The 19,291-nt window shown below is 34.4% G+C and overlaps 1 protein-coding gene and 1 non-coding gene across 2 annotated transcripts in view; both read right to left on the bottom strand.

The window, feature by feature from the left end:
* Positions 1-19,291, bottom strand: part of side-II (sidestep II transmembrane protein) — a 544,775-nt gene that overhangs the window by 490,408 nt on the left and 35,076 nt on the right. The window lies entirely within an intron of this gene.
* TRNAS-CGA (transfer RNA serine (anticodon CGA)) lies at positions 16,134-16,215 on the bottom strand. The gene has a single exon. It is a non-coding gene; the product is annotated as a tRNA-Ser (tRNA).

Genomic DNA, 19,291 nt, shown 5'->3' with positions numbered 1-19,291 from the left:
TTATTATAGTAATGGCATCATTTTTCTGAATTTATTGATACCCGTTTTTATGAAATATATATACGCGTTAATACGTTGAAGCATAAGGACAAAATAAATAAAAATGATGAACTGTGTACAAGACGGCGTCGATGTTCTCCGCAGTAGGGTAGGGTATATACAATAATTTATCTTATTCACGGTCTCTTATAGATGTCTACAATTTTAAATAAACCAGTAATTTCTGCTCCGTACGCCAGATATTGATTCATTATACAACAAACAACGTAAATATACATTTAAATTTAGTATTACGTAAAATTTAACATAGCATTTAAACATTTAAACGTAGGGCTGACACTGAGACAAGCGGACAGCACGCACGGTGATCTGCATCACCTCGTAATATATCCTAAGTGTGGGTGAACCTAAACCTACTCGTAGTTAATGGGCAAGCGAGAAACACGGACGATGAGACGTGCGATCAGTATGTACCCTTACCATGAGTTTTTACGTTTTTACAAATTGACTGTTTTGATATTTGTTTCCGTATTTGCCCATACAATTTCCAAAGAGCGCCCCTAGCGGATTGTATCAGAACTATAGTGTCAGTAACGTAACATTAAATTAAATGTCTAAATTGACAAAATGGCGCTTTATGTTTTGTCTCTCTCTTTTGCGAACATGTGAGGTAGACAAAAAGTCTTGAGCACTTACTTATTGTTACGTTTATTCAGTCTACTAAGCAAACGGAACAGAATAATGGATTGATTAAACGTAACGTAAAATTGGGGGATGTTTTGAAAAAAAATTAACAAAAAATACAACCGACTTCTATGTCACCACAAAGTAAAAAATAATTGAAATAAATGTTGGTTTAGTACATATTTCTGAAGTAGGCGCTCAATATATTTCGTTGGATAACGATGTAAACAGCGTGTCTAATATGAGCGCCGACTTCAGAAATATGTACTAAACCAACATTTATTTCAATTATTTTTTACTTTGTAGTGACATAGAAGTCGGTTGTATTTTTTGTTAAAAAAAATTTTCATCCTTTTTAGTGATCACATACTAACATTTATATTAATATACAATATAACATTTTATAAACGTGATCATGAATGAAGGTAAGATCTGAATTTACAATGATTGGACCCACACGCTCGCAGGGCGCTGCCGCGCCCTGCTCGCTTAGTTTTATATTGTCTTATATGTTCCAACCTAACCTAACTAAATAGTCAATGATGAACTGGCTTTGCAATTTCATTAGAACCTACACCAAATATCTTCAAACACAACTCAATTATTCCCATCGGTTGAGGAGTTACATATTTTGTCTCCGAGCCACATTATCAGACCCTTAAATAGTCAATGATGAACTGGCTTTTTAATTTCATTAGAACCTACACCAAATATCTTTAAACAAAACTCAATTATACCCATCGGTTGAGGAGTTACATATTTTGTCTCCAGAACCCTCTCTAATCCTCGTTATATTTAAATGGGACCAACTTGTAGCAATTGTCCACACATGAAATTAAAGGCATTAAAATAGGTTTATAAACGGCGAAGTTATGGCTGTTATATTTACATGGGTGGAGGAGTTCCCCTCATTTTCTCCAGAACCCATCGATGGATCCTAACCATATTTAAATGGGACCAACTTCCAGCTTGTCTCTACACAATAAAAAAAGAATTATTAAAATCGGTCCACTAACGGCGGAGTTATTCGTGTACATACATAAAAAAAAGATACCGACCGAATTGATAACCACCTCCTTTTTGAAGTCGGTTAAAAACTCATGGTAAGGGTACAGAACGTTGAAATTTGCAAGATGATACTAAAGGTGGATAGCGTTTTGTATGCTATAGTTCTACCAAAAGCCTAACCAACTATCAGATAGATTGTTAAAAATTAATTAGTTGCACTATTTTAGTTTAAGTTGAAATTACGTCATAACTACCCCTTAATAGAAACCGCTCAATTTTGATCTATCGGCCCTTAGGGTCTGGGACGTATTGAAGTGACACTTACTATGTATTTCACAGAATACATTAACCACATACACAATCTTTATTTGTAATAAATGTCCACTGAGAGAAGACAAAATAGCGTATTACTCGAAATATATTTCAATACTGCTACATACGAGTAGATAAAGGTTTTAATTTCTTAAGAAAACTACTGAAACGTACAGAGGTCTGTGAATATTATAAAATCAGTTTTGTAGCCTCTAGTTCAAGCAATCTCTGGCAGACTCTAGTTATCGAGCGTATTCAGAATCCGTGTCGAATTAAGAGTTTACGAAACCGATAATCGTTCGTGCTAGCCCCTAGCACAATTGCAAATCAAGCACGGTTAGTCAAATGTCCGGCTAAATCAATTTATGTCCGGACTGGCTAAACACACGGCCACCACGATAAATTCATTAATAGTTATTTAGTCAAACGAGATTGGATTTCACCCCCGTATTGTGAACACAATATAATATTGAACATAGAACTAACATTAGGTATTTATTATTTACACTACTATTCTAGGTTTGCAGCGATGCAATTGTTTCATTGTAGTCAAGTGATGTTTATATTAACACGTTACACTGGGCCGTTTTAGATAATAGGCTTCTAACAGAATTACTAGTCTAACACTCCGGTAGGAGCCTGAGATTGCTCACTAAGATTAAATTGATATTTTTGTCTTAAAGCATAATGTTTTTTTCACAGTTAAGGCAAGTATTAAAATGCATACCTCAATAATATAGTAATACCTATATTCTTAACTGGCACGGCTCAATTGCCTAAAAAGCATAAAGCTTATTATTTGATTGCTTTTAAATATGAACCCAACAATAACACGTACGATGCAAACCTTCATTAGACCTTTAAGAAAAAGATTTTCCGTGGCGCAGAAGGGGGCCTGAGAAGAGTTATAGCCACTAAGTGAGTGTTAATCGCCTGCGTTTTTCCGTGGCGGGCGATCGCGGAATGACAATTAATCGAGTCATTAGCCGACAATGGCTGAGAAAATTAGCGGCCGTCAGAATTGAATCTGGAAACTTTCGGCAATCATCTCCATTGGGTTTAATTGGCTCGTCGATTTCGGGGTTGAGAGGTTCAGAAAAAATCGAAAGAGCTTGTAAAGTGATATTCTTTTTTTTATATAGTAATTAAGGCAAACGTATTCGTTTGTCATTAGTTGACTGATTTATTTAATTAACTTAACTTTAATATATGGGTTTGTGAAACTATATCTAATTTGTAAAAATTTAGAAGCTTTAATTACTTTTTATACCAAATTGTAACAAATGATTTAGACTTTGCGAAGTATTCGAAATGTCTAAATATAATTGGTCTTAGTGTAAAATTATTTTTCATGAATAGCACTTTTATCTTGTAGTATATACTTATCTGTCATATTAATTATTTTATCATGATATTCATGCGTATATTTGTGCCAATTCCAGAACATGACTTAACACCGATTCGTTATTATATCTATCAGAACTAATTGATGCAACTGTTAAACGATACTTAATAAGAGTACTTTTACGCAAAGTAAATTGTATTGCTTAACAATTTATAGACACATTTTGCAGTTATAAATTAAAATTAAAAGTAAAAAACAACAGGTATTTGTAATCCGAACTTAGGTTGGATTTAATAACTAGAACTATAAAAAACGTAGTTAATCGAATAGAAAGCAACTTAAAGGGCAGCTATTAGCTTTTCAATTTGGAACAAACAATGAACAAAAGTTATTTTTCATTCAGCCTTGAATACATAAATAATACCCGTCTAAATTAGTTATTCGTCTGTTATGAAAGTGACAACTTAACTGGCGTTTGTCTTCAACTAAATAATCATATTTGCGCTTTTATTCGGGACATGTAAGGCTGACTACACATCTGACGTTTGAAGATCCATTTGAAGAAATTGTCCCTATAGTCGCGGGTCCAGAATACGGCTACGGTATCCTCTGATTGTCGTAAGTTCGTCATTCAAATGGAAATACATCTTCAGATGTTTTATAACATGAAACCCGCTGCTGTCGACGGCGGCCGAATCTCACCTACTTACGGATAACCCCTGATGAAACGCCACGCCTGTGAGCGGCTTTAAGGCTCGATGAGCCCAGGGGGAAGGGTAGGGTCTTTTGTATCAAAATCAGGGACGTTCCTATTAATTATTCGTTAGGGCCGACCGTTGTTTTCATGTTGTCGCCGAGCATTTGTTTACAAGCCCCCGAATACTTTGAAGACAAATAATGTTGCGATATATAATTATTTTATGACACAACTTTGAGCATAACTGGGTGGGGTTGGGGTGAATCGGATCATACGCTGTTCTGGAACTTACAAAATTAAGTGGCTACTGTAATTGCCTTCGTTTGAGTGTAAATAAATAAGCCTGCATCGATCGCTATGGTTATGAAGTATTATGCTTGTCTTTAATCTGAATTCGAAACGTTAAGTTATTATAAATATAATAAAAGATTAGAGGGGAAATTATTGAGAAATATTTTAAAAGTACTAAATTCTAATTATCATTGTACTATGTACAAACATGATATAATTTTATATTAAAATTGGATAATTCAAATTAAACTCATTATTGCGTTATGAAAAAAATAAAAAGGTTTCAAATTTAAATACTATATACAAACTTCACTATAACGTCAAACTCATGTCCATAATTATTAACTATAATCGGAAATGACAGCATTTCTATTTTCCTCTCGTTTAATTTCTATAATGCGTAAGCGAGAAACATGTACAAGATCTGCCAGTTTTACTTCCATTTCTATTGAAACGAATTATATTTTTCACGTTCTTGCTCACAAAAACACTAAAGTAAAAAGAGTGAAGTAAGATGAAGGATACTTCCACCGTCACATGTATCAGCGCAGTTGGAAACTTCACAACTTCTTCGAATTCAGCGCTCGCTGCAAAAATGTGCTTCGATATAATATGTAGCCACTCCTGTGACTATATGGACCGAAGAACCGGAGATAAAGTAGCTAATCGCTACTATGACGCGCTCTTTTAGAGTTTTATTGTAGCTTTATATTTGTTTAAATGAAATGTCCCACTAAGCTCCAAATATACTGTATACTGGCCAATATTAAAATAAACAATTTCTTAAAAGATTGATGTTTACGGAAATAACATCATTTATGTTTTTCATCAGTAAAAGAAGTGTTTCATTTAAGATAAGTGAAAACTAAATGCACTTACAAATTTAATCTTTCTTTGTTATAAATATAAAAACATCATTAGGTAGGTATGTATCTCTTCTAAGATAAATCTTGACGATTGCCTATTAAAGACATAAGATATGATGTTTTATTTCTTGTACCCAAAGGGCAAAAACGGAACCTTATTACTAAGACCCTTGAATAGACACTTGAATTGTTTACAGATAATGTATAACGGTGGCCGCTTTAACAACAAATACTAAAAAAAATTAACAAAAAAATACAACCAACTTCTATGCCACTACAAATAAAAAATAATTGAAATAAAAATTGGTTTCGTACATATTTCTGAAGTCGGCGCTCAATATATTTTCTTGGATAACGATGTAAACAGCGTGCCTAATATGAGCGCCGAGCTCAGAAATATGTACTAAACCAATATTTATTTCAATAATTTTTTACATTGTAGTGACATAGAAGTCGGTTGTATTTTTAGTTAAATTTTTTTTTCACCCTTTATAGTGATGACATACTACCATTTATATTAATACAATATAAAATTGTATAAACGTGATCATGAATGAACGTAAGGTCTGAGTTTACATTGATTGGAACCGCCCACTCGCAGGGCGCTCCCGCGCCCTGCTCACTTAGTTTCTAACCGACTTCAAAAAGGAGGTTACACCAAATATCTTCAAACACAACTCAATTATACCCATCGGTTGAGGAGTTACATATTTTGTCTCCGAGCCACATTATCAGACCCTTAATTAGTCAATGATGAACTGGCTTTATAATTTTATTAGAACCTACACCAAATATCTTCAAACAAAACTCAATTATACCCATCGGTTGAGGAGTTACATACTTTGTCTCCAGAACCCACTCTGATCCTCATCATATTTAAATGGGGCCAACTTGTAGCAATTGTACACACACGAAATTAAAAGAGTTAAAATAGGTTCATAAACGGCGAAGTTATGGCTGTTATATTTACATGGGTGGAGGAGTTCCCCTCATTTTCTCCAGAACCCATCGATGGATCCTAACCATATTTAAATGGGACCAACTTCCAGTTCGTCTCTATACACTAAAAGAAGAATTATTAAAATCGGTCCACTAACGGCGGAGTAATTCGTGTACATACATAAAAAAAGATACCGGCCGAATTGATAACCACCTCCTTTTTGAAGTCAGTTAAAAATAAAAAAATAAATATAAGTAGCGGTCCCCATACAAGTGGAATTTTTCGATATTTTTTCGAACTGTTGAACCGTTGTTGGTAGACAATGGCTGTTATAATAATAAAATACTATAAATTAAAAAAAAAGGTACGGAGCCCTCCGGGTGCAGGTTTGACTTGCACTTGGCACATTATTTAATAAAAATTTAAGCTCGATGTCCTACTTTCGTGCAATATGAAGTGTTCATCCTACTAGCTGATACGTGAATGTACCAAATCACAAGTTTTTCTTCGCCGTGCGTGAACCAGCGCCACCCGCATAACCCATCCATACGTTAACAACATATTTTACGAACTACTTATTTTTACGCTTATTGTCCTACAGTATTTTTTTAATTTAATTCGGTTGTAAGAATGAAAGAGAAATTGACTAACACATGATGAAGACTATTTCAATTCTCAGGGGTAGCAAAGAATATGTAATTGGTCATAAGCAGAACCCTGTTAATATGTCATTGTTTTCTACGTACTGATTTCGTTCCAGTTTCGGGGTTGAGAGGTTCAGAAAAAATCGAAAGAGCTTGTAAAGTGATATTCTTTTTTTTATATAGTAATTAAGGCAAACGTATTCGTTTGTCATTAGTTGACTGATTTATTTAATTAACTTAACTTTAATATATGGGTTTGTGAAACTATATCTAATTTGTAAAAATTTAGAAGCTTTAATTACTTTTTATACCAAATTGTAACAAATGATTTAGACTTTGCGAAGTATTCGAAATGTCTAAATATAATTGGTCTTAGTGTAAAATTATTTTTCATGAATAGCACTTTTATCTTGTAGTATATACTTATCTGTCATATTAATTATTTTATCATGATATTCATGCGTATATTTGTGCCAATTCCAGAACATGACTTAACACCGATTCGTTATTATATCTATCAGAACTAATTGATGCAACTGTTAAACGATACTTAATAAGAGTACTTTTACGCAAAGTAAATTGTATTGCTTAACAATTTATAGACACATTTTGCAGTTATAAATTAAAATTAAAAGTAAAAAACAACAGGTATTTGTAATCCGAACTTAGGTTGGATTTAATAACTAGAACTATAAAAAACGTAGTTAATCGAATAGAAAGCAACTTAAAGGGCAGCTATTAGCTTTTCAATTTGGAACAAACAATGAACAAAAGTTATTTTTCATTCAGCCTTGAATACATAAATAATACCCGTCTAAATTAGTTATTCGTCTGTTATGAAAGTGACAACTTAACTGGCGTTTGTCTTCAACTAAATAATCATATTTGCGCTTTTATTCGGGACATGTAAGGCTGACTACACATCTGACGTTTGAAGATCCATTTGAAGAAATTGTCCCTATAGTCGCGGGTCCAGAATACGGCTACGGTATCCTCTGATTGTCGTAAGTTCGTCATTCAAATGGAAATACATCTTCAGATGTTTTATAACATGAAACCCGCTGCTGTCGACGGCGGCCGAATCTCACCTACTTACGGATAACCCCTGATGAAACGCCACGCCTGTGAGCGGCTTTAAGGCTCGATGAGCCCAGGGGGAAGGGTAGGGTCTTTTGTATCAAAATCAGGGACGTTCCTATTAATTATTCGTTAGGGCCGACCGTTGTTTTCATGTTGTCGCCGAGCATTTGTTTACAAGCCCCCGAATACTTTGAAGACAAATAATGTTGCGATATATAATTATTTTATGACACAACTTTGAGCATAACTGGGTGGGGTTGGGGTGAATCGGATCATACGCTGTTCTGGAACTTACAAAATTAAGTGGCTACTGTAATTGCCTTCGTTTGAGTGTAAATAAATAAGCCTGCATCGATCGCTATGGTTATGAAGTATTATGCTTGTCTTTAATCTGAATTCGAAACGTTAAGTTATTATAAATATAATAAAAGATTAGAGGGGAAATTATTGAGAAATATTTTAAAAGTACTAAATTCTAATTATCATTGTACTATGTACAAACATGATATAATTTTATATTAAAATTGGATAATTCAAATTAAACTCATTATTGCGTTATGAAAAAAATAAAAAGGTTTCAAATTTAAATACTATATACAAACTTCACTATAACGTCAAACTCATGTCCATAATTATTAACTATAATCGGAAATGACAGCATTTCTATTTTCCTCTCGTTTAATTTCTATAATGCGTAAGCGAGAAACATGTACAAGATCTGCCAGTTTTACTTCCATTTCTATTGAAACGAATTATATTTTTCACGTTCTTGCTCACAAAAACACTAAAGTAAAAAGAGTGAAGTAAGATGAAGGATACTTCCACCGTCACATGTATCAGCGCAGTTGGAAACTTCACAACTTCTTCGAATTCAGCGCTCGCTGCAAAAATGTGCTTCGATATAATATGTAGCCACTCCTGTGACTATATGGACCGAAGAACCGGAGATAAAGTAGCTAATCGCTACTATGACGCGCTCTTTTAGAGTTTTATTGTAGCTTTATATTTGTTTAAATGAAATGTCCCACTAAGCTCCAAATATACTGTATACTGGCCAATATTAAAATAAACAATTTCTTAAAAGATTGATGTTTACGGAAATAACATCATTTATGTTTTTCATCAGTAAAAGAAGTGTTTCATTTAAGATAAGTGAAAACTAAATGCACTTACAAATTTAATCTTTCTTTGTTATAAATATAAAAACATCATTAGGTAGGTATGTATCTCTTCTAAGATAAATCTTGACGATTGCCTATTAAAGACATAAGATATGATGTTTTATTTCTTGTACCCAAAGGGCAAAAACGGAACCTTATTACTAAGACCCTTGAATAGACACTTGAATTGTTTACAGATAATGTATAACGGTGGCCGCTTTAACAACAAATACTAAAAAAAATTAACAAAAAAATACAACCAACTTCTATGCCACTACAAATAAAAAATAATTGAAATAAAAATTGGTTTCGTACATATTTCTGAAGTCGGCGCTCAATATATTTTCTTGGATAACGATGTAAACAGCGTGCCTAATATGAGCGCCGAGCTCAGAAATATGTACTAAACCAATATTTATTTCAATAATTTTTTACATTGTAGTGACATAGAAGTCGGTTGTATTTTTAGTTAAATTTTTTTTTCACCCTTTATAGTGATGACATACTACCATTTATATTAATACAATATAAAATTGTATAAACGTGATCATGAATGAACGTAAGGTCTGAGTTTACATTGATTGGAACCGCCCACTCGCAGGGCGCTCCCGCGCCCTGCTCACTTAGTTTCTAACCGACTTCAAAAAGGAGGTTACACCAAATATCTTCAAACACAACTCAATTATACCCATCGGTTGAGGAGTTACATATTTTGTCTCCGAGCCACATTATCAGACCCTTAATTAGTCAATGATGAACTGGCTTTATAATTTTATTAGAACCTACACCAAATATCTTCAAACAAAACTCAATTATACCCATCGGTTGAGGAGTTACATACTTTGTCTCCAGAACCCACTCTGATCCTCATCATATTTAAATGGGGCCAACTTGTAGCAATTGTACACACACGAAATTAAAAGAGTTAAAATAGGTTCATAAACGGCGAAGTTATGGCTGTTATATTTACATGGGTGGAGGAGTTCCCCTCATTTTCTCCAGAACCCATCGATGGATCCTAACCATATTTAAATGGGACCAACTTCCAGTTCGTCTCTATACACTAAAAGAAGAATTATTAAAATCGGTCCACTAACGGCGGAGTAATTCGTGTACATACATAAAAAAAGATACCGGCCGAATTGATAACCACCTCCTTTTTGAAGTCAGTTAAAAATAAAAAAATAAATATAAGTAGCGGTCCCCATACAAGTGGAATTTTTCGATATTTTTTCGAACTGTTGAACCGTTGTTGGTAGACAATGGCTGTTATAATAATAAAATACTATAAATTAAAAAAAAAGGTACGGAGCCCTCCGGGTGCAGGTTTGACTTGCACTTGGCACATTATTTAATAAAAATTTAAGCTCGATGTCCTACTTTCGTGCAATATGAAGTGTTCATCCTACTAGCTGATACGTGAATGTACCAAATCACAAGTTTTTCTTCGCCGTGCGTGAACCAGCGCCACCCGCATAACCCATCCATACGTTAACAACATATTTTACGAACTACTTATTTTTACGCTTATTGTCCTACAGTATTTTTTTAATTTAATTCGGTTGTAAGAATGAAAGAGAAATTGACTAACACATGATGAAGACTATTTCAATTCTCAGGGGTAGCAAAGAATATGTAATTGGTCATAAGCAGAACCCTGTTAATATGTCATTGTTTTCTACGTACTGATTTCGTTCCATTTCACGGGACCTTACGATAAAGAACAAAAAGTGATATTACCCAATTTAATCCCCAAAACATCTATCATTCCAATGTAAAAGGAAAACTCCGTGCCATGGTTTAAATCGCCCGTAATAAAATATTTATTTACTTCGCTTCATTACTGTACTCGTTATTTGAGTGGCAATTTAATGAGACCCTTTGAAGTTTTACTTTGTTTGATTTAGAATTAAATGCCGCCATATTGAACAACACTGTTGATTTCTGCTTAAATAATTCGAACTTAAAGAAGTTAATTTAAAATCAGTTTAGTTATTTTAAATAATTGTATTTACATAAAAGAGAGCATTATGTAATGATGGAGCAGTCACCATACCGGTCTCTCGCACAAAGGGACCGGGTTCGATCCTCGGCCAGACAAACATGGTTATATTTCCGTGTCTGGATGTTTGTATATTCATCTTTGTTTGTGTCCATGGCACAGGGAATTATAATATTGAGCTGTGGGTATAGAAAATACATATATCAAATTATTTCATAAATTTGTGTTGACTAAATAAAACATTTAAAGCGCTTATTTATACATATATTAAATTAATCAAATCAATCAGTGATTAACGTCGGTGGTATTTGATCATCAGTTCGGCTGAGCGTTGCGCTAATTATCAGTCGCGGCTATTAATTAATTGCAATGTATGTATTACGCTGATTTGTTAACAACGGAATAATGACTAGGTTTTGGTTCTGAATACGCGTTGGCTGCAGAAGCTCATAGTTCAATCTATGGGTGCATGAATAGTTAACAAGTATTATTACCTTATTCGCTATGTAAGAAAAATGTAAAATTTCATTTTCGAAATTCAATTTCGAAAGAACCACCCCCACACCTACTACTTAACTCGTTTAACAGCAGTGTCAGGCGCTGCTATGTTCTTGATGAATTTTAACATACTACTCCTACAATTTAGTCGTATTTAAAGATCGAGGTATCTTTAAATTCAACTATATAGTAGGAGTAACATGGACTACATTTTTAACAGTTTTATAATTATTCTCTAGTTTTCATTATAATTTGTCATATTACTATTTTTTTCAGTTAAGTCCTATCACTTCACTAACATTCATATTTTATATGATAAAATTACTATCCGCACAGAGACATCTAGTGACTGAACCGCGCATTAACTCAGCCACAATCAGAGCGAGCTCGTTAGGCCATAATTCGATCACCGACTGTTCACTAATCACCCTTTCATTTACATACAATTCATTTGTTTTGCGCCGCGACAGCGTAGCGCTCCCAATTTGACGCCCGATTGTTTGACTGCGCCATTTTAGTGGCCCCTTGATTAGGCTCGTGTCACATATGTCAAACTCGTGGTGGAGTATCTAAATATTAATGAATACACAATTCATGTATTTACCGCATAATTGTTAATTGCTATCCCGGTTCTATACCATACTGGCATAATGTTTACTGATCGTGTGTACAGTCAATTCGGACAATAAATCAGTTATTCAGTTAAGGCTCAGTTTATTCGGGCAATAAATCAGTTATTATCTTCACTTTAGTTTAAAGGACGCTGTCCCTAGTAGTATGTAGTGTCCCTAGGAGATTTTGTTTGATACTGAGCTTAGAAGTTGCAATCATTTTTGAAATATTTACTCTAGAAATACACATTCTATTTTATTTATTTATCTAGATCAATATATCATGATATAGTAGGGAATTTAATAAAACTCTCCTTATAAGCCATCTTACAAAATGCAATTTGTTTTCTGCTTGCTCTCAATTAAATTCCTATTCTGTCTTAAGAATTTAACTACTATCTTTAACATTTTTCTTTAACTACTATAATTAAAACTCAACGAGCTGAGTAAAGTAAAATAGTAAAGCCAATGACAAACTAGACTGCCTTTGAGTCACAAATAAGACGAAGCAATTACTGTCAAGTTATTCTAGAAAGAAATATTTAGTTACGTGACCTACAATTTCCAGAAAACCATAATAAAGTAGGTAGTTTTATATTTTTAAAACTATTTTTCATTAGTACTTAAAATGACGTTTTCTTGCAATTAAAATTAAATTGGAAATTACATTTTTCTTGTTAATTTGATTTAATAAAATTACAAGAATATTTTTAATATATTCCAATTTTTTTTATAGAATTGCTTTAAATAAATAATCGTGTTTGTACTTAAAAATACAAGCTTGTAAAACGTAACATTACAACACTTTACATACCTACTTTAACTTAAGCGCTGCTATTTCTGAAATACTTGTTAAGATACGTAACATATAATAACAACAAATAATAAAGACGTAAAGAGACTGCAGCTAATTTCTCCAGCAAAAAGCGACAAAGTTGCGTTCATAAATTATTTCAGAAGCCGTCTCTGAGTGGAGAACGACATAAATTTCTCGGACGCTCGGTTGCAGGGTGCAAAAACAGTCGTATACATTTTTCAAGGCATCAAGTGGCAAGGGTGTGGGCACCGATAAGGGCTATATTGATGTGCCAGTGCCGCCGTGACGGATGAAGCGCTCGGGTTATGCCTACCCCTCAGTTTTATTAAAGCTTATGGGTTTTATATTCCTAAAATTGTATTGAAACTCTAATAAAAAATATGCAATATTTTTTTTAATCAACCGTTATTTCTATTCAGGTTTCTGAACACAAAATATTTTTACTATAATATTGTGGGTTTGTCTATTTATAGGTTTATTGGCAAATGAGGAAAAAAAATGAATATTCTAAACCTTGATAGTATAGCTCCAGCTCCAAATCTCTCATTTTTTAATATGTAGGTATAATCGAAGAAATTAATAAGTTATAATAAATAAGTTGCAATATGTAGGTATGTGTTGTCCCTATATTTATGTTATTGTTGTGGGACCAGAATAGGGCTACGGTATCCCCTGCCTATCGTAAGAGGCGACTGAAAGGGACTTCCGGGGTTGCGGGCGGCAAGAGTGGGAGCTCGAACCACCCGGATACCGTCGTACCCACCAAACGGTGTGGCGAGCGTCACGCTCACCTGGGCGAAACCCGATAGGGTAACGCGCTAAGAGGAGTCCAGTTACGTTCCCCTGGAGATCCCGGAGTCCTTTACGCAGCGCCGAGGACGGCCACCGGGGGGTTTTAGTGCGGTAAGAATCCCACATAATCCCGTGCCGCTCCCACGGCGCCGGGTACCTTTGGAAGATTTCCCCCTCGTACAGAACATTGTTACGCTTAACACTGTTATAAGTCAGAAAAATGTGTGATTGGCTTTCGGAGTTGAGCTCCAAAGGAAAAGATTCCAAACTATCGCTCATCAACTTCACGAGAGTGAAATGAAAATAGCCGACAATTTTTATCATAAATAAATCCCAAACAAACCAATCTCTAAATCCCTGGGGCCAGTAGATCCTCAGTAAACTGTGGTAATCGTCGCCGTCTCCATCGGGTAAAGTTTAAAGAATTTGCAGTTGTCTCAGCGCGGGTTAACGTGCGCCAATTAAACTTGCCGATACCGCACCCTCCGCGGGGGAGTATTCTGGCACCCATGGTATATAGATGATGACAATTAGAAATACCAAGATAATCAGAAGATTCATTAAAAATAATATAATGGATACACGAAATGTCCATTTGTCAAATTTAGTGGCCACTGCCGCCCATAGACATATGTAACCAAAACATTTTATGTAAAACTTTTGTGTTAAATAGATACGAAATTCTTCTGTGTTTAGAAGAAGTTTGTAAGTTGGACCGCTTAGTATATGTCTCGACCTCGACTTGACGAGACTACGAACTAGTCTCATACTAATATAACACAACAAAATCAGACAAACATGGACAAAACTGGCCCATTACAAGCAACGTGTATTTTTTTAAAAACGTATAAAATTACTAGAAGGCAATTTGTCGACTTAAGATATTTGTAGACAGAAAAACACCGGTGCTGTCGCAAATAGGATGCAACTAAATCTTTCAGGTTTTATTTCCCGTAAAAGTGACAATTTTTGTAAAAACAGATCTAGACTTAACTGAGTGTATGTTCGTATGAGTTTGCATGATGTTTGCATGAAATTAAGGTAAATAAAAATGATCGTAGTAGGTAACGATTCGTTTTAGATTTATCTACCCAATAACTATCAACAAACACAAATAACAGTTACACCCAGAATAGGGCCGCAACTGACGGGGCGGGCGCGGCTAATTCGTCGGAATCACTCTCGTTTTTACTGCTATCCGTATCTGAATTGAACCCTAAGTCCCCGGAATTTAACCCCAACTTGATAAACCTCTGATTACCAAGTTGAAATGAGTCTGGTAGGGATTGCAGACAGATCATGAAGTATTAGTACGGAATCTCAATCAATCTGAAAATGCGCTTTTAATTAACGAAGAAGCAATTTATTTTGATTTGACACAATCTTGGAATACTAAAACTGAAACTGAAATTAATACTTAAAAAGATAGATAGATAAAGATAACAAACAGACTAATTATGTAGTAATAGTAACTCACCAAAGTCCCTACAAATAAAATGTTACATAGTAAATTAGGCAGCGCGTATTAACTTACGTATCAATAAATCTTCCCCTATAACACAAAATCATTCAGCACATGGAAATCTAGATCAGGAATAATATTGAAAACAATACTGCATATAGGTCACAGGACACGTATATACGTGTAAATAATAATAAATACGCGATAAAACTGAATGCATCGGAGGAATAAGGAGTTTTCTTCAACAAAGCGTGTGGAACGAACAAAGTTGCATGTGGAGCGGGAAATTCCGAGCGGGGAATAAAAAGATAGCGCCTGCAGTTTCTAACTTGCTAGTTTTAACGATCATCCTGTATATCGGCACTATTTTTGATCGTTATGTTGAGTTTAGTTTCATTTGTAATTTTAAATGTAATTTGTTTAGTATTCTCATCTTCGGAAGAAAAACGAAAAAAAATCGACGATAATAGTTCTCTTAAAACAACATTTGCATGCTTTTGACTACAATATACATAGCATTGATAACAGAATCACGATGTTAGTGATAAAATCAAATGTAAAAAGTTTATTGTGTGGCAGATAAGACATCAACGAGTGAGCGCTACACGTTTATTACGGATCATTTTAAATACCTCTCTATAAAAATATATATAAAAAATATTGCACGACTTTTGAAAGATATTGGATTTTAAATGTTTTATGCGACGAAAACAGTAGTCTACAATTCCGAAGGTACCCGATCACGACCGACAGTCTTTATGACATGTTACTATCAGTGTATTTTTTAAACCTTTCGTATTTAACATTTTTCTTACAATACGCAAAAAATAAATGAAATATTTATAATTAATAACATAAAAATAAAAGACTAATAATATCCAGAAAGATACAGATCATTTTTATTTAAGAGTATGCAAAAAGGAACGCAGCCGGTAGGATTCGAACCTACGCTCCCAGAGGGAATCTGATTTCGAGTCAGACGCCTTAACCACTCGGCCACGACTGCTATGTGATTACTGGTAACTTGTACCTAATACCTTGTTTGCTAGTAGTTACCAAGCAGTGAGAGGGAATTAAATAGCATAGTATCACACATACTTAATTGCAATATTTTGATGAAGTGTTGGATCTCATAAAGTACAAAATAGTTTTTCTCCGTGTAGGTACACATTTTTGAATTTCAGATGTTCAATTATGACGTTTGTAATTTATATAAACTGGTCGGCTTGGACCAGCCCTGACCACGCGGAAATATGAATGATGAACTATTATTAAGATTTTACTTTTAAATGTAGCTTGTCTACTCCTCTTTGTAAGAGTCCATAGTACCCACAACACAGGGAATCCTAGTGTAGAGTTATGTATAGCAAAAGACATTTAACAAAAAATACGTGTGGCACTCGGAGACTGCCGCGGTTAAGCTATTGCATAGCATTTTTATGCTATGAAAACGCTCAGAAGGAATTCCAGAAATACAATATATTCTTCCATAATCATCAACATTTACATTAATACATCTTTATCCACTATTTTATCATATCTCCATTATATAAGACATTGCAAATATCAGCTGACATTTCATAACTCCAAGCAATGACATTTTATACTTATAGACAGGTTATACCCGTACTAACTTGACCGAAAACTTGAGCGAAACTCCATTGATAGCACACATGCACGTTTTTTATTTTACTTACCTTTCACTACTTAGACAAATGTTCTCTAAGGGACAGAGCTATTAGAACAATGTGATAAAAAAAGACAACTAGTGTTTGACATTGCGTTTAACACTAGAAAGACGGGAGCAGTCATTTGACCGGATTTTCAATTTAAAAGTTTGTTTATTCCAAAACTTTTTGACTAAGTTTACTGATAATTTGTGACTTTTATTATTATGAAAAGAATCCTAAAAATACATGACCAAAAGATTCTCAGGGTCTTTGTTTACCTTTTAAAGTGCTGATATACCGACAAAGACGGCGACAGTCATTTGACTGCTGTAACTTAAGTAGTGATTATAATTGTAATATGAGGGTGTTTTTGTAAACATGTGAATGGTTTAGTTTTATTAGTCAGTCGCTAGAGTAACTACCTTCATACAGTACGTATTATTTAGAATATTGTGAATAAATTAGTGTAAAAATGTCTCGGAGACTAGATGATAACGAAATACTTCATTTACTGCAAAACCTACCAGACGATCAGTCGGAATGTGAATCTGAAAGTGCAGTACTTGACAGCGATGATGACATTGTGTTACCTGCTGTTAGTTCGACCTCTGATAGTGCAGACTCTGACCCAGAAGATCAGGTACCCCTTTCAAATTTACGTTACGTTAATAACAATAAACGCGTTCGTGGCAGGGGTAGGGGTCACCGTTTGCTTGCCAGTACTGCTCACGAGCAGGATCGCCATTACACGGCTACAGACGGGACCACATGGGCACTTCAGACGGTATCAACTCCAACTGGTCGTCGGGCTCGACAGAACATTATTACTGAGCAAGCAGGACCTACATCATTTGCAAAAAGGAATTTCAAAGGAAATATAGCCGATGCATGGAGGCTATTTATTGACGAACATATTTTGAGACATATTCAAAAATGCACAAAAGAAGAAGCTAATAGGCAACTAGGACATAATAATTGGACACTCACTTTGGCAGAATTAGAAGATTTTATTGCTATTTGTTATGTTCGTGGTGCCTGCGGTGCGAAAAATATCCCGATAAACGAATTATGGAGTAAAACATGGGGAATAAGTTTCTTTTCGAAAACAATGCCTCGCGACAGATTCAAGGATATTATGAAGTTTATTCGATTTGACATAAAATCTCAAAGAAGTTCCCGACTTCAACAAGATAAATTCGCTTTGATGTCTGATGTTTGGAATAAATTTATTGAAAATTGCGTATGTTGTTACAAACCAGGTGAGAATATAACAGTTGACGAACAACTTTTTTCTACTAAAGTAAGATGTAAGTTTCTTCAGTATATTGCAAACAAACCTGATAAGTTTGGTATAAAATTTTGGCTTTGCGTTGATGTTGATTCCAAATATGTGCTCAATGGTTTTCCATACTTAGGTAAAGATGATAGTAGGCCACAAAACCAAAGCCTTGGTGAATCCGTTGTAATGCGTCTCGTGGAACCATTTATAAATACTGGTCGAAACCTCACCACAGACAATTTTTTTACATCTGTTAGCTTGGCAAAAAACTTACTTTCAAAACGCACTACGATTGTTGGGACCATGAATAGAGCACGACGCGAAATTCCACCTTATGCCAAGATACTTTGTTTGAATTTATTCGAAACAAAAGTGTTGAAATGTGATGATTGCACTCTTACAATATATCAGGGAAAACGAAATAAGAATGTTTTATTGCTAAGCACTTTACATGAAAATGTTCAAATCGATACCGATCACCGTAAAAAGAAGCCGGAGACTGTGACTTTTTACAATGCTACTAAGTATGGCGTGGATGTAGCTGATCAGATGGCGAAGAAGTACAGTGTCAAAGCAGCATCTCGAAGATGGCCTGTACAAGTATTTTTTAACATTTTAGATCTAGCGGGAATCAATTCTTACATTATATATAAGAAATTGACAGGAATAAATATAAAACGGAGAAAATTTATTTTGGATTTAGCGAGTGCACTTAGTGGAAATAATGAAATTAAAACAGTACTTTCCGGTTGTGAGCCTTTGTGTGTAGAACCTATGCCTTCAACTTCTCAATCTTCGTTACCGATCATCCAAGACAACCGAAAAAGGCGAGAATGTTATATTAATAAATGTAAAAATAAAACTAATAAAGTATGTTATTCCTGTAAAAAGCCACTTTGTGGTTCTTGTAATGAAATTAAAACTTTTAAATGTAAAAATTGCAATTAGATATGTAAAATAGTATAAATTATGAGCATTATGTTACAAACATTCAAGTTTATAGTAGCATTTTTTATACTAATAAAGAATTTTCTGAATATGAGTACTTGCAGTCATTTGACCGCCCGCCGTCTTTGTAGGTAGTTAAATTTTGCCGTCTTTCTAGTTTTAAAGTGTACGCCAACGTAAATATT

Source organism: Epargyreus clarus, unplaced genomic scaffold (genome assembly GCF_041222505.1).
Source record: "Epargyreus clarus isolate Ecla_fem2 unplaced genomic scaffold, WU_Ecla_fem_2.2 ptg000015l, whole genome shotgun sequence".
NCBI lineage: Eukaryota > Metazoa > Arthropoda > Insecta > Lepidoptera > Hesperiidae > Epargyreus > Epargyreus clarus.
This window is presented reverse-complemented; position numbering and strand designations above follow the sequence as displayed.